Below are 14,729 nucleotides of genomic sequence, written 5' to 3' on the forward strand. Positions count from 1 at the left end.
ATGAGCGATTGCAAAATAATTCTGGAATACCAATGCTCCTGCCATGGTAAACATCTTTGATGCTGTTCATTTCCTTCTCTTAATGGATTCCTATTTACTCCTCGTTCCCATCCCCTAAGCAATTCATCTCCCTCCTGGGAATTTACGTTTGTCACATATTAGTAGAGAATGATTGTTTTGCAAAATATTCATTATCCCTGGTTGTGTTAAATATCATAGGGGAGCCGTGTTAGTCTGTATCCACAAAAACAAGGAGTCTGGTGGTACCTTAAAGACTAACAGATTTATTTGGGTATAAGCTTTCATGGGTAAAAAACCCACTTCTTCAGATGCCTGGTTGTGTTGATTCTCTTGAGGAGTGTTCACTAATTTGAAACCGAAAGTCCACTTTTGTGAAGGAAGAGTTACCTCCATTAATTAAGAATTTCCAGGGTACCTGTTGCAGGAAGCATCACAGATGGAAAATTACACCTAAAAAGAGAGAAATATTCTTGTTTTTACTGACTTTAATGAGACAGAGCAGTGTCTTTCTATTCCTGTAGCTTTCATCTGTGGCTAAAAAGGGTGGCTTTAGAGATCTCAACCCAAGATAAGCAGATTGTTTGTCTCATCTGCTTGTAGTGCATCTATTGCACAAGGACAGAGAAATCTGTTTTGTAGCGCCTGCTGGAATTCCAGCCAGACCCCAGCTCAATTATATGATCCATCGCGACCACTGTTAGTCAATGACGTTAGGTTTTTTAAACTGCCGCCTGCCTCTAGTCCATAGAGAGCAGTGCTGTGAGAGCTCTCCCAGAGAGACACTTTAATTAAAGGCTAGATTTGTCACATGGACTTCAGAGGGAGAAGAACTGGGCTTTAAATAGCAATATTGTTAACTATTTCTCTGCCAAATATTTTAACAGAAACATCCAGGTATTCTGGGACTGTGGGCCGAATTGATGTGGAGAACTCCGACTCTGGACCCCCTGCTTCTCACTGAAGCTACATAGAGCTCCCCTGATTGCCAAATGGATGTGGTTTTCTTTCCACCTGGTGACAGTGGAAGATGTAATTCTTTCTTTGCAGCATCTGTCGTATTCAGCTCCTAATCTTTTGAATGCTTTGGTAGCCAGTTGCTTTAAATATCATCCTTTAAGATATGCAGTGAGGCACTTCCAGCTGAGACAGACTTAGCACGGTTCCTATTGCCTTGCATCGGAAGAGGATACTTTCTAACTCACTTGATAGAGTTTTTATAGATCCTTAGATTTTTAAGGCCAGAAGGGACCATTATGATCATCTAGTCTGACCTCCTGCACAACACAGGCCAAGAACCTCACCTAATGCTGTCTACATCCACAAAACACCCATTCTGAGACTTGTCGGAGATAACGTATGGGAAGAGCACACATAGCAAGTCCTGTTGCTTGATGAGGAACTCTGATAACTAACTAAGTCAGCTCCATTGTCTAGCCACTAGTTGGCACATCTGAGTCCCTTTGTGGTAATCCCTTCCTGCGTTGGGCTGGAAGCTGACAGCTCAGGGGAGTGATTTATAAAGTGGTGCTCTGGGTGTCTCAGGGATTGAGATACAAGAGTTCTGTTGTTACTTTAGTAGTTGGGTTTATTGAGTATTCCTTGGCCATGTACCTGGGATACTGTCAGTGGAATGGACACTGCTGATGCAGATTTCCCATCTGAAAGCCCCTGCAAAAGTCCATGGAACGATTTGGCAGCAATACAACAGCTATAGCCAACAAGGCGTTTCCTTTAAGGGTCAGTTTTTATAACAAATAAAATAAAAGTATGTCATATAATCAGCAAGGAAACAGATCTTCCTGGTTTGGGATTCAATCCAATCCACTGACCCCGGATATGGAGCTCAACCTTCTCCACAGCAGTCACTCCACTCTGAGAGCCTAGCACCTATATAAGGGGTAGGGGAAAAGTAGCGAACACCTCATTCATCAGGGGCTAGTCAGTACCAGTGCACCCCCTCACACCTGTTTGGGGACTCTGGTGTGTTGACTCTTCTCCATGCTTGCTGTCATTAATGCACTGCAGATTTACCTTAGTCCAGATTTCCCCACTGTCATCCTTACATATGCTGATGTCAGAGAGTGGAGGTTTTCAAACATTATATCCACTCAGACACTTAAAATGCAGTTCCTGCTCCATGGGATATCCTGTCACGATAGCTCTGGCATGTTGCATGGGCCCGGGCATCCCACAATAACCTAAGAGAACCAAAGGAGGCAGGCAATTATGTAGATACTACTTGTACCCCACTGTGGCTATTATCAGATCAGTGCAATTTGCACTGACACAAATGTGCCTGTGCGGGGAAAACCAGACACTCCCAATTATTCGGGGCGATATAAAAATACTGTCATTAGCTCAAATAGTAGCAACTGTTTCTGAATCAATGATTACAAAATATTGTCTAATACAAAACACTAAAGGGTGGGATTTTTGAAAGCACTCATCACTGACCTTTCTCTGCTCCTATGGAAGTCAATGGACGAAATGTTACAGTACTTAATGATTAGTACTTATTTTACCTTTCATGTCAGACTGGACCATGGCTACTGGATTCTCAGTAACTCTGCTCCATGTTCTTTTTCTGACTGACATGAAGGCCTGGGCAGAGTAGATCTGTGATCCCCTGTGGAGAAGATTGTTTCATCTCTTCTGTTAGACAAGATGATATTTTATAGAATCGTAGGAGTTAGGAATGGAAAAGCTCCATTTGATTGTCCAGTCCAGCCAGTTTTTAATTTGTGCCCGGGCTTACCAGGCCTGAGCCCCTGCACCTCTGGGCTTAGCAGGGCCCTGGCACCTCTCGTCTCACTGCATCCATTATGAATGTAAAAAAGTTGCTTGAGCCCCAGCATCTCTTTCATTACAAATTAAGCACTGAGCCCAACCCTGGTCAATGCAGAATTACTCTCTGTAGAACATACTCATGTCTTGTCCAATTTTGTTTAACAGTCTCAAGAAACAGGGCTTTCCCTATGGCTCTACAGAAACTATTCCATAGCCTAATATACTGCATCTCAGCACTGGGAAACTTTCCTGATTTTTGTTTTTTATTTTTGAGCCTAAATCCTCCCTTTTAGTTTGTTGGAAGAGCAACAGTTTCACAACTAAATGTGTTCATGTGTTGTTTTTAGGTTTATATCACAGGGACAGTGTCATGTTCTCTGTACCAGATCAGAGCCAGATTAACTTGAAATATTCAAAAAATAGCTTTTGTGGTTGCACCAGGAGAGAGGGTGTTTTAAACCAGAATGACACGTGATGGGGTCAAGGTGTTGGAGAAAGACCTGTTGATAAAATCCCCTTGCCTCATTGCTAATGGTCCCCAGGCAAACATCAAAACAAGTGTCCAAACAGCTGCTAAATAGGTCAAGAGGTGTGAGGTGGCTATTGTGGCCTGAAGAGAATAAACCCAAGCAGCAGCAAAAAAGATATGAGCAAATGAAAAATAAGTAGGAAAAGCACTGCACTGAAGTGTGAACTAAAGTTGGCTGCATTCATTAGGGGACAGCTAACACTGTGATATCCTTGGTAATATACATGATCTATGACTCTCCAGATACTGGTCTTGATGATACCCTCACTTGTGTCTGTGCAGACCCACTGAATTCACCCTGTTGGTGTAAATAGGAACAGAGTGTGTCCTACATAGAGACCATGCTTTTTACTGTGCCAGTACAGTAGACCAAGCTAGAGGACTCGCCTGTAGCAACTAGCCTGTACACTAATAAGAATATGAGCCCTGATGAAGCAGGTCAAGAGGGATTTCTGGTGTGTTATTGGTTAGGTTGAATTGATTAGTATGGTTTTAGAAATATTAGCTCCACGCAACAGGAATAGTGTCTTTACACTCATTACACTGCAAAACTCACAGTCAGTCCTAAGAAAATAAATAGTAAATATAAATATCTCTAATGAATAGATAATTCCATTTAGAAATTTTCCTATTATCCTGTAATTTCAGAGCTTGGCCTGCATCTCAGACTGCTCAGACATGATGATGAGCATGGTAAAAATGCCTAGATTGACTGATTAAGCAGAAGTTTGGTTATAGATTCAGATGCAAACTACCCCAATGTTCAAGGATGTCCAGAATGGGAGGGTAGTAGGGACTCATCTGTTATTTTTAATAGGATAATACTTTAGCCAGTATCTTATGAATCCCTATCAGTCTGGTTTCTATGTGGTTTGCTTTCACTCTTTCAATTTCATTCAGCTTGGAGAGTGAAACTAGACTGGACAGTTTCTCTTTCTGATTCTCATGCACTAGCCCAGCATTGTTGAGTTTCTATAGGTCTGCAGGTAATGTTTAAATAATAACTATGTAGGTTTTTTAAATACTTTGTCTCAGCTGATGATAAATGTATGAATAGGATTATATGATAGAGTTGCCTGTGATAGCAGGGGACTGGACCTGATGACCTGGGAGGTCCCCTCTGGTACTATGTTCCTATGTTAATTCCATGTCCGTATCTCTATTTATATTAGGTTTTGTACTGCGAGTGGAAATCAATGGGACAGATTTGCATGGGTAGGAAATTAAAGGTAGTAATGCAAAAGCGTAATTGGTGACATAAATCAATGTACTTCCATAGGAGGAAATTAAGAATCCCATGTCTATACCTACTATTAATAATACATTGAAAGGATCCATAGAACTAGTGGACGTGCCCAGATTCATTTTTACAGTCAATAAGACCACTCTGCCTGGGTTTCCTTTTATACCCATCTTCACAGATGTAATGCCCATTACTACCTACCACATACCTTTTGATTGTGAACTCAGCAAGCTCAGTTACATGTGGGACATTTTTCTGAAAAGAGAAAGCGGGTGCATAAGAGTAACAGTACATGGCTCAAGGACTTAGAATAACTTTGATTTTAGATAACTAGGGAGAGTATTGCACTTGTTCCATTACTGCAAATGGGTGTCACATGTTTAAATAGACAGACAAAAACATACCTGGGAAAATCCTGCCCAAAGTGGCAGTGATTGGGGGCCTTGCTTTAGAAAACTACACTTCTAAGATATAGAATCAGAGACATGCAGGGCTGGAAGGGACCTTGAGAGATCATCTAGTCCAGTCCGCTACACTGAGGCAGGACCAAGTCAACCTAGACCATCCCTAACAGGTGTTTGTCTAACCTGTTATTAAAAACCTTCAATGATGGGGATTCCACAACCTCCCTTGGAAGCCTATTCTAGAGCTTAACTACCTTTACAGCTTGAAAGTTTTTCCTAATATCTAACCTAAATCTCCCTTGCTGTAGATTAAGTCCATTACTTCTTGTCCTACCTTCAGTGGACATGGAGGACAATTGATCACAGTTCTCTTTATAGCAACCCGTAGCATATTTGAAGACTGGTATCAGTCCCTCTTCAGTCTTCTTTTCTCAAGACTAAACTTTTTTAACCTTTCCTCATAGATGGTTTTCTAAACCTTTTATCATTTTTGTTACTCTTCTCTGGACTCTCTCTGATTTGTCCCCATCTTTCCTAAAGTGTGGTGCCCAGAACTGGACCCAGTTCTCCAGGTGAGATCTCACCAGTGCCAAGTAGAGCAGGACAATTACCTCCCATGTCTTATATGCAACAGTCTTGTTAATACACCCCAGAGTGATATTAGTCTTTTTTCACAGCTGCATCATAGTGTTGACTCATATTCATTTCCTTCTCAGCAGTGAGGCTGACTAACCAGTTGATCCCTAATTATGTAGTTGTTCATTTTATTTTTTCCTTGGGTTTATTGATTTTCATCTTCATTTCAGACCATTTCTCCAACTTGTCAAGGCTGTTTTGAATTCTAACCCTGTCCTCCAAAGTACTTGCAACCTCTCCCAGCTTGGGTGTCGTCAATAAATGTTATAAGCATATTCTCCACTCTATTACCAATGAAAATATTGAAAAGTACCTGACCCAGGACTGACTTCTGCAGGACCCCATTAGAAATGCCCTCCCAGTTTGAAAAAAGAACCATTGATATATATTATTTGGGTACCATCTTTCAACCTGTTGTGCACCCATTTTATAGTAGTTTTATCTGGACCACATTTCCCTAATCTGCTTATGAGAATGCCATCGGGACTGTGTCAAAAGCCTTACTAAAATCATGATACATCACTTCTACTGCTTTCCCTATCCACTAGGCCAGTAACACCACCAAAGAAGGAAATTAGGGTGGTGTGGCATGACTTGTTCAGGATAAATCCATGCTGGCTGTTCCTTAACTCTATTATCTTCCAGGTGTTCACAAATTGATTGTTTACTATAATTGTTCCAGTATCTTTCCAGCTATCAAAGTTAGGCTGACAGTCCATAATTCCCCTGGTCATCTTTGTTCCTCCTTTAAAGACAGATATGGGTAGGGTGACACATGCACACTGATTATGTTCCAGCTCAAGAGGGGCTCCTTTGGAAAGGTCTCCTACACCTTTCTCCTGCCAACATAGTGCTGTCCGCACACATGTTTAGGTCAGTGTAACTTACGCTGCTCAGGAGGTGGCTTTTCCACACCCTGAGCGACTTAAGTGATACTAAAGTAAGAGCTAATGTGTACAAGCCCTCAAACACAGGAAGTCAAGCAAAGGCTGACTGTGACTCTCTCTAGGAATAAAGGATGCATTAAGTGTAATGAGTACATGTGGCCACTAATTGGCAATGCTGCATGGTATGAAGTACTTGATTGCTGTATCTGGGATACTGAGGGATGGGAATTTGAGTGTTGGGTTGCCCAGATGGAAGCCATGATTAGGTCAGATAGAGAGTGGCGTATCTGCTGTCATCCACTTGTAATCCCAGTGCATCAATACAGAAAAAATCCCATTCCCTTAGGAATCTAGGTGCACAAATTTTCTCTGTCCTTCCCTTCCCATTATTTCTAATATTTGGCACTTGAATTCCCCAAATTTCTCTAGTGTTAGATCCAGAGCTGCTGCAGTCCATGGACTAACCCCTAACTCTCAGGGGACTGGAGCCAAGCAAGTGCTATACATAGATCTTAAACAGAGAACAGTTTATTCAAGAATAGTTTTTCCTATCAAGACTATGTTATTCACTGTTAATGTATAGAATCATAGGACTGGAAGGGACCTCGAGAGGTCATCTAGTGCAGTCCCCTGCACTTATATCAGGACTAAGTATTATCTTCTAGACCATTCCTGACAGGTGTTTGTCTAACCTGCTCTTAAATATCCCCAACAAGGGAGATTCCACAACCTCCCTAGGCAATTTATTCCAGTGCTTAATCACCCTTACAGTTAGGAAGTTTTTCCTAATGTCTCCAGCTGAGGTCTAATCAGCATGGAGTACAGCGGAAGAATTACTTCTTGTGTCTTGCTTACAACACTCCTGTTAATACATCTCAGAATGATGTTCGCTCTTTTTGCAACAGTGTTACACTGACTCATATTTAGCTTGTGGGCCACTATGACCTCCAGATCCCTTTCCGCAGTATTCTTTCCTAGGAAGTCATTTCCCATTTTTGTATGTGTGCAATTGATTGTTCCTTCCTTTGCATTTGTCCGTATTTAATTTCATCCTATTTACTTCAGACCAAAATGATCTGGACAAACTGGAGAAATGAATTTTAATCCTATCCTCCAAAGCACTTGCAACCCCTCCCAGTTTGGTATTGTCCACAAACTTTATAAGTGTACTCTCTATACCATTATCTAAATCACTGATGAAAATATTGAATAGAACCAGATCCAGAACTGATCCCTGCGGGACCCCACTTGTTATGCCCTTCCAGCATGACTATGAATCACTGATAACTACTTTCTAGGAATGGTTTTCCAATCAGTTTTGCACCTTATAGTAGCTCCATCTAGATTGGATTGCCCTTGTTTATTTATGAGAAGGGAACATGAGACAGTATTAAAAGCTTTATTAAAGTCAAGATATACCACATCTACCACTTCCCCCCCCCCCGTAGCAAGGTGGATGACTCACCAGCACGGTGCCTCCCGCTGGTGTTCCTGGGAATTAGTTCCACCACCCCAGAGCGCCCTCTGTAGGCTACTGTCCTGCTTGCCACTGGCCCTCCCGTGTTCCTTCCAGACTCCAGTGCCCCTCTACAGGAGGGTTCTGCCCCCCCTGCAGTAACCCCACAGCTCTGGGTCTCTCTTCTCCAGGGAACCCCCAACCCTCTCTCCCCACCTCACCTCAGTCTATGGCTACTGCCAGTCACCATCTAGCCTCCGCTCACTGGGGCAGGCTGCAGTGTACAAGCCATTCATCATTGTCAATTGGGTGTTTGGACCTGCTGCCTTTGCCTAACCCCGGGCTGCAGCCTCTGCAACCCCAGTACCTGGTTTGGCCTTTGACAAGGCCTGCAGCCTGGGGAGTTGCCAGGCGGGAGTTCCCCTGCTCCTCTCACCTTTCCCTAGCCCTGCTCAGGTGCCTGCATCCTCAGCTCCACAACAGCTATGTCCTTCTCCCTCTGAAACTGGAGGCTCATAGCCCTTTTATCAGGGACAGCTGAGGTCTGTTTGGGGAGTGGCCCAGCTGTGGCTTCTTCCCCAATCAGCCTAGCTTTTAGCCCACAGCTCCAGCCCTCTCCCAGGGCTGGCCATGACCCTTTCCAAACCAGGGAGCGGGTGACCACCCCACTACACCCCCCTCCCACCCATCCACAAGGCTTGTTACCCTGTCAAAGAAAGCTATCAGATTGGTTTGACAACATTTGTTCTTAACAAATCCATACTGACTGTTACTTCTCACCTTATTATCTGCTAGGTGTTTGCAAATTGATTGCCTAATTATTTGCTCCATTATCTTTCCAGGTATAGAAGTTAAGATGACTGGTCTGTAATTCCCCAGGTTGTCCTTATTTCCCTTTTTATAGATTGGAACTATATTTGCCCTTTTCCAGTGTTCTAGAATCTCTCCCATTTTCCATGACTTTTCAAGTTAATTGCTAATAGCTCAGATATCTCCTCAGTCAGCTTCTTGGGTATCCTAGGATGCATTTCATCAGGCCTTGGTGACTTGAAGACATCAAACTTGTCTAAGTAATTTTTAAGTTGTTCTTTTCCTATATTAGCCTCTGATCCTAACTCATTTTCACTGACATTCACTATGTTAGATGCCCAATCACCACCAATCTTCTTGATGAAAACCAAAACAAAGAAGTCATTAAGCACCTCTGCCATTTCCACATTTTCTGTTATTATTTTCCCCCCTTCATTGAGTAATAGGGCTACCCTGTCCTTCATCTTCCTCTTGCTTCTAGTGGTATTTGTACAATGTTTTCTTGTTACCCTTTATGTCTCTAGCTAGTTTGATCTCGTTTTGTGCCTTGGCTTTTCTAATTTTGTCCCTACATACTTGTGTTATTTGTTTATATTCATCTTTTGTAATTTGAGCTCATTTCCACTTTTTGTAGGACTCTTATTTAGTTTTTAGATCATTGAAGATCTCCTGGTTAAGCCAGGGTGGTCTCTTACCAGACTCCCTATCTTTCCTACACAGTGGGATAGTTTGCTCTTGTGCCTTTAATAATGTCTCTTTGAAACCCCAACTGTCTTCAATTGCTTTTCCCCTTAGACTTGCTTCCCATGGGATCTTACCGACCAACTCCCTGAGTTGGCTAAAGTCTTCCTTCTTGAAATCCATTGTATTTATTTTGCTGTTCTCCCTCCTACCATTCCTTAGAATCATGAACTCTATCATTTCATGATCACTTTCACCCACGCTGCCCTCCACTTTCAAATTCTCAATCAGTTCCTCACAATTTGTCAAAATCAAATCGAGAACAGCCTCTCCCCTAGTAGCTTTCTCCACCTCCTGAAATAAAAAGTGGTCTCCAATACATTCCAAGAACTTGTTGGATAACCTGTGCTTTGCTGTGTTATTTCCTCAGCAGATGTCTGGGTAGTTGAAGTCCCCCATCACCACCAAGTCGTGGGCTTTGGATGATTTTGTTAGTTGTTTAAAAAAAGTCTCATCCACCTCTCCTTCCTGATTAGGTTGTAATATGTTTTACCAGTTTATATGTTTGTGTTTTAATATATGCATGATTGTAAGGGGTAAATTAATGTTTGTTGTTAATTAGGTGCTTAATGCAAATGTTTAATGAAGGAACTCTGGGAATAAATGATCACCCATGGAACTAACTCAACTGACTCTGCTTAGAGTTTTCACGCGCTCACAGACTATATAAGGGTTGCGCGCACGGACGTCAGGTGCTGTCCGTTAGAGAGGCAGCCGAGTACCTGTTAGGTCTGCGTGGGCATCGAAGACATCCTTAGACAGTTCCTGATCCTTCCAACAATAAAAAGGCTTCTAGCATTGAGTCTTACCCTGGTTCCAGCTGCTGTGGTTCCTGGGTCCAGTCATGCATGAAGGCTCTGTGCTCCTCCTGCCTATGCCAGTGCCAGTCTGGGTCCAGCAGTCGAAGGTCCAGAGTCCTGCGATCTAGTAAGTGAAGCAGAAACTTACCATCAACATCTGATTCTCGTCCATCACCCAACATGAAACAGTACAGTTTCTGGGGCACCTTTTTGTTAGTTTGTTTTATTTAGGTTGTTGGCCAAGGGTTAGAATTGGGCCTGGGCTTTAAGCCTACTTTGGGGGCAATCACAATTGTTGTTGATTTAAGGTTTTATGCATTTATTCTTCCCATTCCCCTGTTTTTGTTAATTATCCCAGTTAAACTATCTGTTCTGTTTTCAAAGCACAACACTCTCTGTCTTTCTTTAGTTCTTTAACTCAGAGGACGGTGGGAGAAGGGTTTAACATTCAGATCTATCCTTCCCAGGTGATAGAGATACTGACAGATAAAGGACGTGACCACTGTTACTGGGAAATAATGTAACTAGGTGGTCTGTAGTAGACCCCTGCCATGACATCATCCTTGTTTTTTACCCCTATAATCCTGACCCAGAGACTTTCAACAAGTCTTTCTCCTATTTCCATCTCAACTTCAGTCCAAGTGTATACATTTTTAATATATACCTCTACCCCGATATAGCACGGTCCTCGGGAACCAAAAAATCTTACCGTCTTATAGGTGAGACCACGTTATATCGGGATAGGGAGAGGAACCACTCCCCGCCCCAGCTCACCTCCACTCCACCTCCACCTCCACCTCCTCCCCTGAGCGCGCCACTGCCGTTCCGCTTCTCCCTCCCTCCCTTCCTTCCAGGCTTGCTGCGCCAATCAGCTGTTCGGCATGGGAAGCCAGGAAGGAAGGAAGGAAGGGGGGCGGGAGAAGCGAAGCGGAGGCTGCGCACTCAGGAGAGGAGGCGGAGGTGGAGCGGAGGTGAGCTGGGTTTGGGAGCAGTTCCTCTGCGCCTCCCCTCCTTCCCCACCAGTTATGTGCTGCGGCCCTCTCCGTGCCCCCCAGCCCCAGCTCACCTCCGCTCCACCTCTGCCTCCTCTCCTGAGCACGCTGCCACTGCTCCGCTTCTCCCCTCTCCATCTCTCCCTCCAAAGCTTGCTGCGAATCAGCTGTTTGGCATGGCAAGCCTAGGAGGGAGGGGGCACGCTCGTGGGAGAAGGTGGAAGTGAGCTGGGGCGGGGGGGGCCGCAGCAAGTAAGGGGGGCGCAGAGGAACCACTTGCGGAAAAATGAATTCAGCTATAACGAGGTAAAGCAGCCCCGCTCCTCAGAGCGCTGCTTTATGCGTTATATCCAAATTCACGTTATATCGGACCGCATTATATCAGGGTAGAGGTGTATAAGACAACACTCCCTCCCTTTTTTCCCTGCCGGTCCTTCCTGAGCAAGCTATACCCTTCTATACCAATGTTCTAGTCATGCGTATTATCCCACCAAGTCTCTGTGATGCTAACGATGTCATAGTTGTGTTTATTTACTAGCATTTCAAGTTCTTCCTGCTTATTCCCCATACTTCTCACATTAGTATATAGAACACTATGGGATACCTGGGTTTTTGTTTTTGTTTTTTTTTACAGATTAGAGAAACTAGTTTGCTGCCTGATCTGGTTACATCTCATTTATAATACTCAGTTTTACTTCTCTCTGCAATGGGGATAGGATTTAATTTACAACATATACTGCTTTATCTATTGTCTAATGAGATATCTATCTATCACTAATGTGCCTCATTGTAGTATCTAGTCTCCAAAAATAGCAATTAAATGAGAGCTCCTAATACCTGTTAGTGAGCCCCTGGGATTTCTTTGCAAAATGTTATAAGGAAGATACATTTAAAATTCTACTTCTAGAAGAGTTCTCAAACGTCTTCAGTGGCCTCCTCTTTCAAAGATGCATAGGGGGCCCTGGCAATGGAATCGGGGCTTTCCTGCTCCATGGAGGATGGGAGATGATTTGGGGTGCCATGCAGGGGGCATGCACTTCCTGTGTGCTGCAGGGCTGCTCCTTGCTGGTTTCCTATGTGCCACTATGGAGGACAAAGAGCAGTGATTCTCAACCCGGGGTTCACAGATGTCTTCCAGGGGGTACATCAACTCATCTAGATATTTGCCTAGTTTTTCAACAGGCTATATAAAAAGCACTAGCGAAGTCAGTACAAACTAAAATTTCATACAGACAATGAATTGTTTATATTATACTGACTGTTCTATATACTATATACTGAAATGTAAGTACAATATTTATATTCAATCAATGTATTTGATAATTATAAGGTAAAAATGAGAAAGTCAGCAATTTTTCAGTAATAGTGTGCTGTAATACTTTTGTATTTTATGTCTGAATTTGTAAGAAGTAGTTTCTAAGTGAGGTGTAACTGGGGGTGCACAAGACAAATCAGACTCTGAAAGGGGTACAGTAATCTGGAAAGGTTGAGAGCCACCGAGATAGAGGACCTGCTGCTGTGTGGGTTTTCCTGACCTCCCTCTAACAGTACAGCCGGGTGTGGGTTAGTTTGCAGTAGCCATTGCAGTGCTAAGGGTGGCTTAGCTTCAGGGAAGGATTCCCCTCCTTTCATACTCCACAGAATAACTCTGAGTACAACCTATACATTCGGGCTGGGCTCTAGGTGGAGCATTTGGGCCTTTCCCATTGTTTGAGTTGTGCCTTGGTATTTTTCAGACCAGTTAGTCAGCAGATGGTGCCGTGCGAGCGTGTCTCAGAGGTCCATGGGGAGAAGCTCTTCCAACTCCTGTTTACCATGGAGCCAGAAGGTTGAATGGCAGTTGGAGTGACAGTTCTGCCGAGCCCCGTGAACATGGGGCAGGGAGAAGCCCAGCTGGATTCTCCTGCAACTGCCTGGCAATATGAAATCCAATAACACTTCCTCCAAACACAGAACTATACACAACCAGTTTGTTTACTGGTGACTCCCAATTACAATGGTCAAAAATATTGTGAAAGAATTACATTAAAAAAGCAATTATGGGACATTTTTCACATTTCCTGGGACAATTTCTAGAATGCCTGGGACAATTTCTTGAGAATCAAATCTTTTTTCAAATTTGGTAGGTTCTGACCTGTGTAAATGTTGGTACTGAAAGGCAATTATTTAGCAGGAATAATTTAATATTAATTTAATATTTTATTTCCTAAAGCAAATGAAAGTTTAATTTGATGTCTCCATAAGTTGTATATCTATAATTGTGTCATTTAAGAGTTCAAAAAAACAGGACATTCAGCACAAAAACACTGTTATGTAACAGTGAAGGTTGCTAGGTACAAAAAATGCCAACTCAAACATTCAAACTCTAGGAAATGGAGTTACGTCAACCAAACAATCAATCGGTTAACAGCAGTTTATGGAAAGCAGAGTCTTCATTCAGCCCTATTCAATAGATGTGTGTCAGCCAAAAAAAAAACTAGTACGCCACCAGAACAACCAGTAAACATTAAGCTTCAAATTCGCATTATTCTATGGATAGTACAAATTCATTTACTTTAGTCTGGACATTTAAAAATGTGAATTTCATTTGAAATCAATGCCATTTTAAAATTAAAAGTGGCATTTCTCTAACATGCTGGTGTATACCTGTACCTGGAGAATTTAAATGACTACATAATTTAAAAAATACAATTGATATTTAGCCTTGATTTATATATCTGCCAGAACTGATTTCAAAATATATTGCATGTAATGAGCGAACCTTAGAATTATTTTTTTTTAAATTGCTTTGGGAGAAAGTTAAGATTGCTAACCTAAATACAATACTACCAACACATCTGTTAAAAGCAGGGCAATCTATATGTAAGGCTTCAGCAAATGACACCCAAGCCTAATTCTCCAGCATAATTCATTGTGTTCACAGCACACGTTTCCAGTAAAATAAGTATAGCTCTGCAATCCAGCTACAAACAGAAATTTTAACCTTCACTCTGACCATTGGAGGCCTGTATGTAACTGAAGTGTGAATAAAATGTGTTCTTTTTAAAAATGGATTATGATGTATGCTCTGTATGTGTATGTGATATGCTGTAAATATTGATAGATTACTCTCCTCCATACTTCATGCAAAGAATCCCGTCTTCTGTTTGCCTATAGAAGCGATAATGTATTTCCTCAGTTAGCTCATTTTCCAGTGGTTACATGAGATTAGTAGATTTTGTTTAAAAGATTTTGTTAAAATATTACAGTGAATTCTAAATTAAAGTATGTTTCTACATAGGAATTACCATACCTGCGCAAATGATTGATCCACCAAGTCCAGCAGTCTGTCTCTCATGACCACATGCTTGTCTCTCTACCTATATAAATGACAGATTCTTTTTTCACTTCCTGATAAGCTCAATTAATATCATGTGACAATGA

General features: G+C 42.3%; 1 long non-coding RNA gene across 1 annotated transcript in view; it reads right to left on the minus strand.

Moving 5' to 3' along the window:
* Positions 1-264: 264 nt before the first annotated feature.
* The window catches only part of LOC119856198, a 118,890-nt gene continuing 104,425 nt past the window's right edge, over positions 265-14,729 (minus strand). The window contains exons 6-9 of the long non-coding RNA XR_006276126.1: positions 14,599-14,665; positions 10,324-10,438; positions 4,789-4,835; positions 265-471 (exon numbers count right to left, since the gene is read on the minus strand). This is a non-coding gene — a long non-coding RNA (uncharacterized LOC119856198). The remainder of the gene's footprint in view (positions 472-4,788; positions 4,836-10,323; positions 10,439-14,598; positions 14,666-14,729) is intronic.

Source organism: Dermochelys coriacea, chromosome 1 (genome assembly GCF_009764565.3).
Source record: "Dermochelys coriacea isolate rDerCor1 chromosome 1, rDerCor1.pri.v4, whole genome shotgun sequence".
Lineage (NCBI taxonomy): Eukaryota > Metazoa > Chordata > Testudines > Dermochelyidae > Dermochelys > Dermochelys coriacea.